Source organism: Neophocaena asiaeorientalis, unplaced genomic scaffold (assembly GCF_003031525.2).
Source record: "Neophocaena asiaeorientalis asiaeorientalis breed wild unplaced genomic scaffold, Neophocaena_asiaeorientalis_V1.1 scaffold40, whole genome shotgun sequence".
NCBI lineage: Eukaryota > Metazoa > Chordata > Mammalia > Artiodactyla > Phocoenidae > Neophocaena > Neophocaena asiaeorientalis.
This window is the reverse complement of record NW_020185335.1, coordinates 15,579,066-15,593,705: the sequence shown is the minus strand read 5'-3', so window position 1 is coordinate 15,593,705 and position 14,640 is coordinate 15,579,066. Positions and strand designations below refer to the sequence as shown.

General features: G+C 53.7%; 1 protein-coding gene across 5 annotated transcripts in view; it reads left to right on the top strand.

The window, feature by feature from the left end:
• The window catches only part of ANKRD11 (ankyrin repeat domain 11), a 100,617-nt gene that overhangs the window by 16,776 nt on the left and 69,201 nt on the right, over positions 1–14,640 (top strand). The window lies entirely within an intron of this gene.

Below are 14,640 nucleotides of genomic sequence, written 5' to 3'. Positions count from 1 at the left end.
GTGAGTCTGGAGCTGCGAGTCCATTGTGTCTCAAGGTTGGGGTGCAGGTGAGGTTGGGCCACCAGACCAAGGGGTGTCTTGGAAGGGGGGCGGGGAGGAAGCCCAGCGAGCAGGCGCGGACCCGTCCCCGTGGCTGCTCGGGGGCTTGGGAAGTGGGGAACCAGATCCTCAACTCGGTAACTGGGGGGATGGCAGCGTCGTTGCAGAGACGGGGGACGCAGAGAGAAGGGGCTGATGGGAGGAGCTGTGTTTGGGCACGAGGGACTCGAGGTGCTGGGAGGAGAGTGACTGGGATACCCAGCAGGCAGCTGAGGCCGGGGGTCCCCCGTGGGTGCGGGCGTGTGCGCACGGGAGAAGGGCGGGCAGGAAGAAGGAAGCTACGTGGAGCAGAGCAGCAGAAGCCCCGAGTGCGGCGCAGTAGTGTTCAGCGGGCAGGCTTGCTCTGTGTAAGACAAAGCGGAGAGAACATCTGTAGAAGTGACTTCTCCACTGGAAGCAGTGGGTCCTTTGAATGGATGACGTGTGGTTGTCTAGGTCCCGCTCCTGTTTTGGGAAGTAAGATGCCTTATGTTCTAATCTGTACATTATTATGTATTTAAACCTCATAGTAAGCATAGCTCACGGGGACTTCGTGTTACTTTTTTTACTAGCAATTTTTGGGTTTTTAAATGGTCTGAAAGACCAATAACAATGATGTGCTTTAGACTGAAGCCTTCACAGAAGAATCCAACAAGTGTGGTTTAATTTCTAGATATTTGTGGTGAGGCTTAAGCAGTTTGGAACCCCCATGTACTGGTTGCTGTTTGCTTCAACTTGAAATGGGTTTGTACTCTTTATCAAGCACCTCCCTGCCTCCTGTAAAGCTCCTGTAAAGCTGACTTCCTTCAGTTTGGGGGAGTGTGAAGGGTGAGACGAGGTGAGCCAGAAAACAGCAAAACTAGTGAACGCGAGCACTCGCAGGCAGGTAGGACCAGAGGCCTGAACGCTCTGCCCCGAAGCCCGGAGCCTGCAGGTTTATCGGGCTCTGCCCTGGGCCGCCCGTGCCAGGTGGAGCAGGTGGCTGCAGAGCAGAGCGCACTCGGCCTCGAGTCCCCACGGCTCTGCTGGAGCTGCTTTAGACCTTAGGGGGTATCCCTTTTCTAATTTAGTTGGCACATTTATGTGTCACCAAGAACAGATGTTTTTTTTACAGAGCCGTGTAGATTAAGGTACACTTGCACTCGTCCTCTCCGTGATGCCGGCTCGAGCAGAGTGGGCACCGGAGGGCTGGACAGGGCTGTGCAGCGGGGTGGGCCTCCGGAATCGGGTGCCTCTGCCTGACTGGGGCTTGGGCATCACTGCCTCTCGGGTCTTCACAGTTGATGTGGGAGCATTTTGTGGATTCCTTGGCTTTAAACTTTGTGAGCTGGGGACAAGGGAAGGACTCCGTGGACAGGAAGGTGCCCAGGTCAACTGGGTGAGGGTGACAGGGAGGGTCACCGGTGGGGATTCGACACAGGCTCACTCAGAGGGGTTTCCTTTCTTCTGCAATGGAATTGCTTAGAATCTGTTTCCGGTGTTCCTCTTCTCTGACATGATATTCAGAAGAAAGCAGCCCTGGGCAGTTTTCTGCTCCAGGAGTTTGATGGTTCAGAGGCGCAGGCTCTGGGCTCCTCGGCAGCCCTGCACACAGGGCTGTCGACGGGCCTGTTTGCATCGTCGGGTCGGCGCTGCCAGTCTGTCCTCCCGGAACTGGCCCTGGTGCATTGTGTTAACTCGCACTGCGACTGTTCAGCCTCACTCCTTGCCCAACGCCCTCTCTGTCCCAGGGCCCTGCCCAGCACACCCCATCGCGTTCAGCGGTCCTGTCACCTCAGTCTCTTCTGTTCTTCTGTGACCTGGGCAGTTTCGAGGACCACCAGTGAGGTGTTTCTTAGAGAAGGTCCTCCATGTGGGTTTCTCTGATGCTTTCTCCTTAGACGGGGTTGTGGTTTGGGAGGCATATGACCGCAGAGGAGAAGTGCCTGCTCATCATGTCCAGTCGGGGTGCTGGCTGGCCCCGCGGCCGCCTGGGTGAGGAATGCCTGCAGTCCCGTCGGGGTGCAAGCGTCTCCAAGCTTCCATTTTACGAAGCGTTCATTGCATCATGTGAGAACGTCTGAAGCGTTTGTTTTGCTTGATGTCATCCATGCTGTCAAGATTATTATTTTCTTAAATGAACGTTTTGTCACTTGGGAAACGATCTGCTTTCTCCACCCACCAGAGGTAAGAGGTAAACTGTTTCAGGTCATGACTTGCAGTTTTATCACTATTATTTGTGTCCTGAAGTTCTTTGAGATATACTGTTCCCTGGCAGGTACCTTTTGGGATAACAGTGTCAGCAGCTCTGAGCCCCCCTCCCCGAATTGCAGCCCTCCTTCTGGGGGGGCCATCTAGACTAGACCATGGTCTCAGAAAGCCTCGCCCTGCCCGGGAGCTGTGCTGTGCTGTCACAGCCCAGAAGAGAGGCCGGGCTGCGAGCGTCCAGAGTGGCTGTGTGTGGCTGTGACCTCCTGGCCAGGCCTTCCTGGGGTGGAGGGTGGAGTGGCTGCCTCGCACGCTGCGTCTGGGCAACCGGCTGTGCGGCTGTGACGAGGCGGACAGGCTCCATGGACCTTCCTGTTGGTCACACTGTTAACAGTGCGACGCCCTGCTTTGCTGTACAGCAGACATTAGCACAACGTTGTGAATCAGCTATAGTTGAATAAAGTTTTAAAAAATGTGACTTTCTAGGGCTTCCCTGGTGGCGCAGTGGTTAAGAATCCGCCTGCCAATGCACGGGACATGGGTTCGAGCCCTGGTCCGGAAAGATCCCACATGCCGCGGAGCAGCTAAGCCCGTGCGCCACGACTACTGAGCCTGTGCTCTAGAGCCCATGAGCCACAACTGCGGAGCCCACGTGCCACAACTACTGAAGCCTGCTCTCCTAGAGCCCGTGCTCCACAAGAGAAGCCACCACAATGAGAAGCCTGCGCACCGCAACAAAGACCCAACGCAGCCAAAACTAAATAAATAAATTTATTAAAAAAAAAATAAAGTCCCACATTATGTTTTCCAATCAGTAAGGGCTTTACTTCAACAATTATAATCCGAGAAATCGGAGAGACCCCGGCAGCCTCTTTGCTTCTTTTGCTGACAAATACGACTGTGTTCCTTAAGTTTTTAAAGTCGATTGAGAGCTTAGAGTGACTTCTCTCCTTAAATGAGATGGGTTAAGTATTTTTTATAATTTTTTTTATTACTTATCTGTTTTGTACATTTGAGTGTCTCAATGTCAATCCCAGTCTCCCAAGGATTAGTTAAGTATTAAAATTTACCTTCCATGGTTTGTCGATGCAGGTTTGGGGCCCAGGCGGTAGCTCGGGGGATACGACAGCTGCCTATTAAGTGGACCGGTGTCCCCATGCGTGATGGCCTGGAGGAGGGCTTCCTGTGACACGGACGGACAGCGCCGCCGCCGCAGGGGGTGGTCTTCTTTCCAGGCTGTGGTTGGTAGGCTGTACCTAAAGTGAATGTAATTGCTGAGGAGTGAAGACCCTCGGTCCTTTGGTTTTGTTTTCTTGTCGGGACTGGTCGCTCCGCCTCCTTTCTCACCACGGAGGGCGGCCCTCGGCCAGCCGAGGACACGCGGGCCCTTCCGAGCTTCCCTGCTGTGGGTGGGGACTTCTCCGTCTCCGGGTCGGCGGGGAGGGCTCTGCTGGGCTCCGAAGGCCGAGACCTTGCAGTGCGAGTGCCACCTGCGTTGCCGTAGCTGCCGTGGTCACTGGGAAAGTTCTTGGTCCTTGTGTCTGTAATGGTGCCGTCTACTCAGGCGTTCTGAGTCTCGGCCATGGAGAGTTGGAATTTCTTAGAAGCTTCTCTCAGAACCTGTTTTCATAAAAGCTACAGCAGAGGCTTCCCTGGTGGTGCAGTGGTTGAGAGTCCGCCTGCCGATGCAGGGGACGCGGGTTCCTGCCCCGGTCCGGGAGGATCCCACATGCTGCGGAGCGGCTGGGCCCGTTAAGCCATGGCCGCTGGGCCTGCACGTCCAGAGCCTGTGCTCCGCAATGGGAGAGGCCACAACAGTGAGAGGCCCGCGAACAAAAAAAAGCTACAGCAGAAGAATGATAGAAAGGTTTTGTTTATAAGGTGTTAGCTTCAGGGCTGCCTACAAAGCATTTAGTTGGTGTTTTCTCAGCTCAGTGGTCCGATTAAAAAATAATGAAGAGATAGCATAAAACATCTGTTTTGTTTGTTGCTTAATAGCTGGGAGTTAACTGCATTTCTGCAGGCAGAATTGGGGGTGGCTTTGGGTGCTGTCGCCTTCCCTTACTTGGTTTATCTCTTGCTGGAAACCAGCCCGACTTCCTGGGAAGGCGGGTCCTCACCATGGGGAGGGCTCTGGCCACGCTAATTCCCACGTCACACGCTTCCCTGGTGCTGGAGGACGTGAACACGGGACTGTGCTCGTTTTGTGAAGACTGATGAGCAGACAAGTCCCGAGTTTCCTTTTTAGGGCCTGGAAGCTCTCTTCGCTCTTACAGACTCTGCCGCGAAAAGCTGCCTCTTGCTGTGCACTCCCAACAAACTCCTCACCGACCCTCCCTGATTCTGCCACCACGGGGCTGTCGTTAGGATTGAATTCTGTTGATATTAAATGTGGGTTACTGTAAAATGTTGTAAGATCAGAAGGCCACCTGACTGAGGTAAAAGGAAGGAAAAGAATCATTCCCTGTCCCTTTCTAATTTAAAAAAATTTTTATGTTTTATTTCCCCCCCAGTGTGATTGAGACATAATTGACGCGCGCGCGCTTGTGTGTGTGTAGATAGATGTTGTGTTCTGGATCTCAGCTCGATTTCGATACAGAGCCGAGCCTCACTGGCTCAGAACAACTTCAGAGCAGGTGGCCTCCTGCACATGAGGGAAGGATGTTGCAGGCAGGATTCGCCTGCTTCCTGAGGTGTGCTTGGCCTTCTGTCCTGGGTGAACCAGCAGCCCTGCAGCCTGCAAGCCTGTGCCTGGTGACTCCCTGACCCTTGCAGGCAGGCTTTGTGTTTGGCTCAGAGCTAGATTTGCAAACGGGTCCAGCCATGGGCCTGGTCCCTCTGTAAGCCCCCCGTCCCAGGGTCTGAGGGTGTGGGACAGGCCTCAGCTTAGAGAATACTCTCTTTCCGGAGGGGGGAGTTCAGGACTCAGGACAGAGGAGGGTGTTTTAGATTCTTTACAGTGGAGCACCTCCCTCCACGGGAGCGGAGCTCCTGCACGGTGCTGGCGGGTATGACCACAGCCCCCTTTCCCCGTGGCCGCCGAGCGGGGAGGACGGAGGAGGGTGGAGGCAGCTCTCCAGGGTCAGTGCGGTCTACGCACGTGCCCACTTTGTGTCAGGTCCTTGACTCTCGTCCATGGGGCTGTCCACCCGCTGCATCTGGACTGTGCTGCTTCTCATGCACCTTGTTCCATGGCTACTCTGTCACTGCAGACACACAGTAAATCAGCAGGTGTGCACGGAGCGGGACGCGGAGGTTTGGAATCAGACAGAAAGCAGCTCTCAGGGCCGATGCAGTGCCGTCTTGTCCCCGCTGTTCCAGCAGAGGTGGTGACGTCCGTGGTCCCTCAGGAAGCAGTAAGGGGAGGACTCACTGCTGGCAACTTTCTGTTCTGTTGAACCTTTCATCCACAGACTAATCCTTTCCTCTGTGGCTCCTCCCCACTCCCATTCCCGGAGCTCTTGGTCCTCAGCCTGTTTCGGACCTTAGCACCATGGCGTCTTTTTTGCCTTAGGTCATAGGTATGCATTTCCAGGGGGCAGAGGCTGCTGGCCCGTCTCATTTAGCAGCTGCCCACAGAGAAGAGAATCAGAACGGGTCGGGGGTGGTGGTCCCAGGAGGGAGGGCTGGGATTGTGCGGCCCGTGTGCCCCCTTCCCTGGGAGGGAGCGTTCCCTGAGGTGGTCGTGCTGGATTGACTGTTGCGCCCTCTGCTCTGCAAGGCAGGAGGTGAGCGCCGTCTGTGACTTGCCGCTTTCTGCTCCTAAACAGAGCAGTAGGGGAAGATGGGCTCTGATTACAGGTCCTGCAGTTTTATAAATTATTGTGGGACCGTGCACAGCAGGTTTGGGGAATCAATCCTGGGTTTTTCTGTTAAGTTAGGGGAAGTTTGCTCATGGGTACCACTTGTAATCTTAAACGGAGGCGGGGGAGTATTGATCCAGTGTTTGGCTGGAGACCCGATGGTAGGGGCTTGTCTTTAGTTTTCTTTTGTCTTTAGTTACTTTTAAACTTTCTTTTAGGGTATCAGTATTACCTAAACTTTTGCAAGAAAAGCATGCTGCTCACATTATGGTTGTTTAAAAAAAGACAGACCCTGCCTCACCCCTCGTCCTGTCTCCAACCCCTGAGCCCAGAGCCTGGACTGTGGTGCAGGGGGAAGGGGTCCAGAGTCATGCCTGAGTTAGTGTGTCCATCGAATGTATTTTAGTAACTTTTATTAACTGTTTTAAAATAACTGACAGTGGTATGAAAGTTGAAAATCTGGACAAGAAACAGTTATTTGACAGGGCATAGTTGAATAAATACATGGCCTTGTGTGTGTGTGTGTGTATGTGTGTGTGTTTTAATAAATTTATTTTTATTATTTTAATTTTTGTCTGTGTTGGGTCTTCGTTGCTGCGTGCGGGCTTTCTCTAGTTGTGGCGAGTGGGGGCTACTCTTCGTTGTGGAGCGCGGACTTCTCCTTGCAGTGGCTTCTCTTGTTGGGAGCACGGGCTCTAGGCGCATGGGGTTCAGTAGTTGTGGCTCGCGGGCTCTAGAGCGCAGGCTCAGTAGTTGTGGCTCACGGGCTTAGTTGCTCCGTGGCATGTGGGGTCTTCCCGGACCAGGGCGTGAACCCTTGTCGCCTGCATTGGCAGGTGGATTCTTAACCACTGTGGTACCAGGGAAGCCCTGGACTTGTGTTTTAAAGACTGTACTTTTAATTTCTTTGTTAGGCTGTAAGGCAGGGACAAACTGTTGATTTCTAGCCTTTGAGAGCCCTGGTGTGCAGAGGCGGAAGTAACAGATTGCTTTCAGCTTTGCCTGGGCCTCCCCTGCACTGGGCACTGTCTGAAGCTTTTGGGCCAGCTTGCTGGGTTCCAGGGGCTGGAGGAGGTGGGTCAGAGCAGGGGGCCTCTGCCTACTGCTGCCTTCCTGGTCCTCCACAGTACTGCTGCACGGCACTTGGACTTGAAAGGTCTCGAGTTGTCTGGGGGAAGAGAACAGACACGGTGTGAGCACTGCTGGGAGGCCACGGCCCAGAGAGCTTGCGTGGCTGCATTGTGGTCACCAAGTGAATGACCCAGGCCGGCTGACAGTATGCCCTGAGCCCAGTCTTCTCCCCCCGGCCCTGTCACATCCATTTGTGGGGCTGAAAAATGTTCACTAAACGCTGGATGATAAAGTGAGTAAATATGGGGTGTGTGTGTATGTACATACATGTATACCGACAGATACCCTCCAGGCTGAATTTGACTAGCTGAAGGCCATTCGTTTCTTGCCATGAGAGTTCTGAAGGTCTGGTTCTGTGGACCGTGTGTCCTGACGAGCCTGTGGGCAGGGTTCCGTCTGGTTGGGACAGGGGCCGAGGTTGTCCAGAGGGCCCCTCGGACTCTCGTGTGCAACCGGACCGTGGGGGCCGTGCTTCGGGCCCTTCGCTGTGTGCAGTTTCAAACCCGAGTCCTGCTGGCCACATTGGAGCGAGTCCCCGGTTTGGGTGCTCGGCAGTCGAGGGCAGCGGATCTGGGTTCAGGTGCGGTTTCCCCTTTGCCCGAAAGGATTCTTCTGGACACATCCGGAGGCTGCTTCACATGGAACCAGCTGCCAATGCAGAGGAGCTGTGGAGATTAGACGGACAGGACCGAGGGCAGAGGGGCTGTGGGCGGGCGTCCGCCATCTCTTGGAAGCCGGGGCTCTGTGCTGACTGTCCCCCATGGGCCTCGGCGCAGGATTAAGTCCATCTTTTTCTTAGAGTTGGAAACGGGTCACCCCATGGAGTCCTCTCACCTGGTTTATAGGCAGAACGCTTGCCACGTGTGGCTTTTGTTGATGGCTTAGGGTTGGGGGTCGTGCAGCGCGAGAGACGCTGCCCCTTCGGGCCGCACGCCCAGGCGTGTTGGCAGTTTCTTGGTGGGTTTCCTCCTGCAGTCCCTGCTTTTTAGGTTGAGGCTTGCCCTCTGTTCGGGGCTGGGCCCTGGGACCCGTCAGTGCCGGGCTTGGCGTGTCTGTGCCGAGCTCTCCTCTGGAGCCCGCGCAGGGGAGCTGCGGGCATTTGTCACTAGGGGGACGTTTGGGGCCAGAACCTCACAGCCTCTCTCCTCCTTTAGACACCAGGCCTCGTGCTGGTCACTTGGCATGGAGACTGGCGGGCGTGTTTCCCGGGTTCTGTGCTCCTCCCTGGAAAGCACGCTGGGCGGCACCTGCAGCGTCGGTTCAGTGCCCTGTTCACGGCTGCGGTCGTCTTCTCTAGATTGCCTGCTAGTGAGCCCGTGTGCACCGGGTCGTTGGCTTTCAGCAAAGACGGCTTTGGCTTCCATGAGGGCCCTGGAATAGCCCGTGGCCCGGCCCTGGAGGTCGTGGCACTCGAGCAACCTGGGAGCAGAGGAGCTAAAACCGCATTGGCATTCTGCACCTGGGGTGCCAGAAATAACATCTCTTCAGAGTGAATTTCTTGGTAGAAAGGAGGAGTTTTTTATACACCCATTTATATTTGGACTTGAATTGAGTAGTTTCGAGATGCAGTGTTTGGTGAATAAAGATGAAAGTGTTTGTTTTTGAGCGATGAGGAAACTGTGCAATGGCAAGTGTCTGGAGCGGGTTTCTTTCTAAATTTTTTGTTTTTCTGTATTTACAAAAAGCTTTGATGAATACTTCTTGGGCAGTTATTGAAAACAGTTACAATGTGAGTGGAACAAACAAATGACACCTCGTTTGCCCTCCACCTCGGTTCCCGCTTCCTGAAGCGTGAGTGCACACACCGCACATACACCCGGGCCAGCGGTGATGGAGCAGCCTGCCCTGCTCAGAGGCCGAGCGTCTGGAGTGCTTGGTCAGCGCGTCCAGGCTGTGCCTGTCCGGTCTGGCGGCCTCCTAACCCCACGTTCAGTGTTCAGGTCATATCGGGAGCCCCGTTCACTGTTGACATTTGATCTGGTTTTTCTTTTTTTCCTTTCACTTAGAAACTGCTAGTCCCTCTATGTGCCCCGCCGACTGCAGGCACTCCTTGAACTGCCTCATGGCTAGTGTGGGGCAGGTGTGGGAGCTGCCCCACCTTCCTGTACCCAGTCAGAAAGCCTTTCCAGACATGTCCCGCCTTTGCACGTTTTGGGGCCAGCTGTTTTAAGGACACTGGTGGGCACGGATGAGCCCCCGCGTTGAGTCTGTCTCTGTGTGTTGGTCATTGTCAAGGAGCACCAGGGTTCTCAGTGATGCTGTTCAGTGAGCACCGCCGCCACCCCACCCGGGTCTGGGCTTGGCTGTGGCTACACGGGTGCCTTGACACTCCTGGGTGCCATCCACACCCTTCACGATGATCTGGTTCTGAACAGACTTTAAACTTTACACAATCCTTCCCCACCCACTACCCCTCCCAAAAAAACATGTGCAAAAGGAAAAAAAACAAAACAGTGCCTAAGAATGCCTCCTCCGTCTTCCTGTGTCTCCTGACTGCATCTCCTCTCCTGTGTTCTGCTTTTCCAGGTTGTGCTTGTCGCACAAGTGATTTCTAACCATAGTGGGGTGGCCACAGATCAGAGGCTGTGGCATGCGTGGTCCCTGCCCTGTGCGTGATGGGGAGCCCCGGGGGTGCTGTGCACATGGAGGCTCAGCGGGGCGTAGTCCTTATAAAAGTGATTCAGCGGTGGGTTGGTTGAGCCTCTCTGAGCTTCTAGCCACTTCTGAGCTCCGACTGTTTCTGCATATTTTTAGGCTTATAACTCAGGCTTATGAATAAATTTAGATGCATTTTGCTTGGCCTGTTAATATTCAGGATCTTTGTATACACCAGTGTCTTAAAGAAAGCCTGAGAAAATATGCTAGTTAACCAGGCTTTATAATCCTGTTACTGTTATTTTCAACCTGCTTTATCTGTGGCCTAATAACACATAAACTTAGTTTGATATCTTCTTAAGCTCTACATTTTAGTGATTTTCTTTGGAGGTCATTATGGTGGTCAAGCTTAAGTGTCGTGATTTGAAATTGGTATCAAGAATTGGGACTAAATCACTGTGATCAAGATGGTAGGCTTACCTTTCCAGTAAAATCATTATATACATGCATGTATACTTGTTAATCACGTGGTTGTAAACTTGAAAGGATAGGTGTTTTCTCGTGCCTTATCCGGACAAAGCTCTTCTCATCTAAGCCGAATGACCTGAGTGATGGTTTTCTTGGTTAGGGTGCTGCCTGGATGGCATGGTCTGGAAGCATAGGGAGAAGTTAGCTCATTACACACGGTGGTGTCTGATTCTCTCACGGAACCGCATTGAGGAAGGCAGCCCTGAGCAGGCCCGGCAGGCTCTTCCGTCTGGGCCAGTTGGCTTTGCTGGCCGAAGAGCCTCTGTTGGTGCAGAACAAAAGTGGCCACGGCGATGTGTGTGCTAGTGAGCGCTGTCACTTGGAGCCGTGCTCACAGATGGGCACAGCGGCCAGGGTTGCAGGCCCTGCTCTCGAGGGGCCTTACTTGGTGAAGAGAATGTCTAGGATCAGCAGCACAAGATCTGGAGGATTTCTGTTAAAATCCTCTACGTTTGCAAAATCTGATATTAGTGTTTTACAGAGTTTTTATGTTTAAAGGATGTCACGGGGAGGAGAGAAGGTGAAGGCAGTTACCAGTAAAATAATTATTTACAAGTTTTGTCTTTCTTGCACCCCCTGCCCCCATCATTCACTTGTAAGCAAACGAGTCTCTCACTGCAGCTTTGTAGAAGTGTGGGTAGAAAAACGACCATGTATCAGTCTAAGTTTGTTGCAAAGCCCGAAGAAGTAAGAGGGTCCAAGAGGACCGGCACCCAGGACTTGTGTTGTGTAGCCTTCTGTCATCAAGTGTGTTCTTTTCTTGAATACTTGCTGAGTGTTAAGTGCCGTGTTAAGTATTTTTTGAGGCCCCGGATTCTCATGGTTCAACAGATTAGTTCATGAAATGAGACATAAAATACCAGCACTACAGGTATCTAAATAAGTACACTAATAGTAAACCCGGGTAATAGAAGAAGTTCAGAGGAAAGGGATTTCCAGAGAGCTCCTGAGGGCTTGGGGAGGGAACGGAAGGGGTGAGAGAGCATGTTGGGGAACTTCGGACCCTGAAGCCCTAGCCACCAGAGGCGCGCATCTTGCCTGGCAGAGAGCCGACTCCACCCCCGTGGGTGAGGCCAGGAGAGCGCAGGCTGGAAGTAGGCAGGGGTTTGGGGGATGGCTCACACAGCCCTCCTCTTTAGATGGGAACGCGTAGAGCTCTGCCGGGAAGCAGGAGTGGTCACCTTTGGTGTGCCCCCTGGGTCTGGATGGACAGGTGTGAGGGCCTTGGTGGCAGCAGAGCTCACCCTGAGCCCCCTTAGTTTCAAGACCCTGAACTTGGGCGCCCCATGTCCTGGTTCACCCTTTCTGCCACGGGATGGAGAAAAGGTGTCTGTGGCTGAAAGGTGAGAGGTTGGTCGGGGAGCACTGCGCCCTCGGGGACGTGTCCTAGGTCAGCAGGTGCTTGCTTGCCGCGAAAGCCTCTGTCCAGGGCGGGGAAGAGGCCCTGACGCTGTCCTCCAGAGGCTGATGGGCCTGCATGGGCAGTCAGGCCGCTTGGGCCGGGACTCAGGCCTCCTGCCCAGCTGGTACCTACCGCCTCCCGAGACTTGAGCCCCACCTCTGTTTCTGTGAAACGCACGGAATCAACAGACTTCATCACAAGTAACTGTACTGACCGTGTCGATCTGGTCACTGTAAGAGGTGTGCAGACAGCTGGACACGTGTGTGCTCCGAGCTTGCCTGTGGCTCTTGGGTGAACGTGAGAGTTACTCAGTGTTTTGATTTTTGCTAAGTGAAGCCCCTCATGGGAACACAAATGTCAGGTGCTGGTATGGTCTCGCACCAGTTTCTTTCTTTCCGGAGTGGCTGGTTTCTGGCAAGGCCACGTCTCCTGTCGGTGGCCGCAGTGTTGCCCCGTGACCAGGAGGGCAGTTCAGCATCCCTCCCCTCCCGCCCCCAGTTACGTGCCTGGACTTGGCAACTGAGGTTCCCATATCTGCAGATTACCCTCCTCCTGCTCTCCAGGAAGCCCCTGGGGGGAGCATGGCCGTGGTCGTGGTGCCCATGGCAGGTACAGGTGCCACTTGTCCATGCATGTGTTTTAGGGACCAGAACACACTCCTGCGGCCGCTGCTGTCAGTGCCACTGCGGCGCGCAGGGCTGGCCCGTGAGGGTTCCGGCGGCCCAGACCCAGGGTTGACGTGATGTGGGTGTTGTCGTTTACCTCACAGCCGCATGACTTATTTTGGTGTGATTTTGGAAGTACGGTTTTTCTGTTCAGGCTAAAACCATTAGCTTGCTTTAGGATCGTGGGAAAGTAACTGAACTGTTTTGGGTTAGACCGAATGACCTTTGAAGGCCTTCTCCATCCACACTGTGTGACAGTGCCTTGTCCCCTGCCCGTGATCTGGAGGCGGGGCAGGAGAGCCCTTTATGGTTGTGATGTTGAGGGAGGGCATGGCTGGGACCTCAGAGTTCATTTCCTGTAGTGAGAACATCGACTGGTTTCTCTGGTCCTCCAGAGGCGTGCACACGTGTGTGTGCATGCGTGTGCACGTGCGTGGAGGAGCGTGCATGCGGCCGTTCTGTGAATGACTCTGAAGGTGACTGGGTCGTTCAGGAAAAGTCTAGGGATGGACAGACAGCTCTCGCCGCCTGAGGGTGGACGGCGCATTGTCAGGAGCCCCGGCATGTGCGGTCTCACGGCACACGTAAAGGTAACATTATTATTTCACCTTCCGTTTCCCAACACTCCCAGAACCTGAGACAGTCATACACACTCTGTGTACAGTTTCAGCAATTACCAGCATCTGGTTCTGTTTCTTCCCCTGCTTGTGTACGTCTTTGTTTTCCTTCTTTTTAAAAAGTTTTTAAATTTTAGTATTTTAAAGTAAATCTGTGATATCATATCACTTTACCTGCACATACTTCGGTAGTAAGTCTAATAGTTAAAGACTTAAAACCTTTCCCTTGGATCTTCTAGCGATGGCTGGTGAGAGCGGCTGGTGTCGGTGATTCCGTCCTTGCAGACTGCTGGCGCCGTGCTGCGGGCCCACAGACGGTGTGCAAGCCTTTTCCTTAGACTTCGAGTGTTATGGTCTGTCTTGCAATGCATGTAGTTGCTTTTTCCTCATAAGGGTGTGAACTCTAGTGGTAATTTTTCTCAGAACTGAATTTAAAATCTTTTATTTACGTGAGAGTCAGGTGCCATCATTGGTGGTCTTTGTGTTCCTTCAGTTTGCGGCAGGAGTCGGTGGGAGGGGCCCTGGGCTCCGTGCAGACCCTCACTCCTGCCTTGGCGTTCGTGAGTCCATCATCCCTCTGGTTTCACCTTTAGAGCTTTAATAGGATTTTTGAAAAAGTGGTTTTCAGTGACCCACCTTTGGCATTGCGTATGGCCTGGTTTGTAGGGCGTGGGAATGCCAATGAGACCCCACAGCGGCTGTTGAGGGGCTCCAGGGTGATGGCTGGACCACATGGAGACTCGGCATCGCTCCCTGGGCTGGGGGCAGGAGCTGCTGTCCCACGAGCACCCTTAGGCCAGGGAGCGGATCGGACTGCCAGATGTGGCAACAGGCCCTTCGGGAAACTTCTCCACGTCGGCCCCCACGGCTGTACGCATGTCCTCAGAGTTGCTGTGGGGATGCACGCTGGCCACCCTGGGATGCAGGTCCTTTCATTTGAGTGTGCTGAGCCCTGAGAAGAAAGCCTGTGATGGAGCACATGGATTCTTTTTCTTTTTTTTTAAATAATTTTATTCTGCTTTTCTTTCTTTCTTTCTTTTTTAATTGTTGGGTCTTCGTTGCTGTGCGTGGGCTTTCTCTAGTTGCGGCTAGTGGGGCCTGCTCTTGGTTGCAGTGCGTGGACTACTCATTGCGGTGGCTTCTCGTTGCGGAGCACGGGCTCTAGGCATGTGGGCTCAGTAGTTGTGGCATGTGGGCTCAGTAGTTGTGGCACGTGGGCTCAGTAGTTGTGGCTCACAGGCTCTAGAGCGCAGGCTCAGTAGGTGTGGCGCACGGGCTTAGTTGCTCTGTGGCATGTGGGATCTCCCTGGACCAGGGCTTGAACCCATGTCCCCTGCGTTGGCAGGCAGGTTCTTAACCACTGCGCAACCAGGGAAGCCCAAGCACACGGATTCTTGCAAAGCGAGAGAAGCTGGTTTTACTGATTATAGCGCTTTGACCACCAGTCCCTTCTCACCACACCTGATTGAAACGGCCCCTCCCTTTCCCTGCTCTTCCTGATGCTTGAATCTAAACAAGGTTTGCTTTCTGCTCACGAGAGCCTCTCAGAGCTCAAGCCCCCAGCTGGGACCTATCGGTGGGGCTGTGTGCTCGTGGTGCCTGAGTGTTGAGATGGGCTGGCTCCTGGTGGCTTG